Raw genomic sequence first — 472 nt, forward strand, 5'->3', positions numbered from 1 at the left:
GGAAGGGGAGAGGGAACTCTGCGAATAAAACTAAAAAGATATATCTACGCAGTGTATAAACAAGCAGAGTGAAGATATTGGTTGCTCAGTTGGGGATAGGCATATAAACGTTCAGCACAGCGCAGTTCGTAGGTTTCTCTCAGTATGTACATCGCTCTGTGGCATTCTTTTACTTACTTAAAAAGGGGAGGCAACAAATATAGCCAAGGAAATGGAGGAAAAAATATATATATAAAATAAAAAAATAAAACAAAATAAATATATTAAGAAAAGCAAAACTTTTTATTTAAAAAGGCTTTTATAAGGATGAAGGGGAAAAAAAAAAAAAAAAAAGGCAACTTCGATGGAGTAAAAATTACATTTATGTGAAATAGATAGGAAAAAAAAAAAAATAATAAATAAATAAAAAAATGAAGAGAGAACTCAAGAACTCGCTTAACAGGAACAGTAAAAGAAAAATACAAAAATTAAA

This window comes from Plasmodium cynomolgi, chromosome 9 (assembly GCF_000321355.1).
Source record: "Plasmodium cynomolgi strain B DNA, chromosome 9, whole genome shotgun sequence".
Taxonomy (NCBI): Eukaryota; Apicomplexa; class Aconoidasida; order Haemosporida; family Plasmodiidae; genus Plasmodium; species Plasmodium cynomolgi.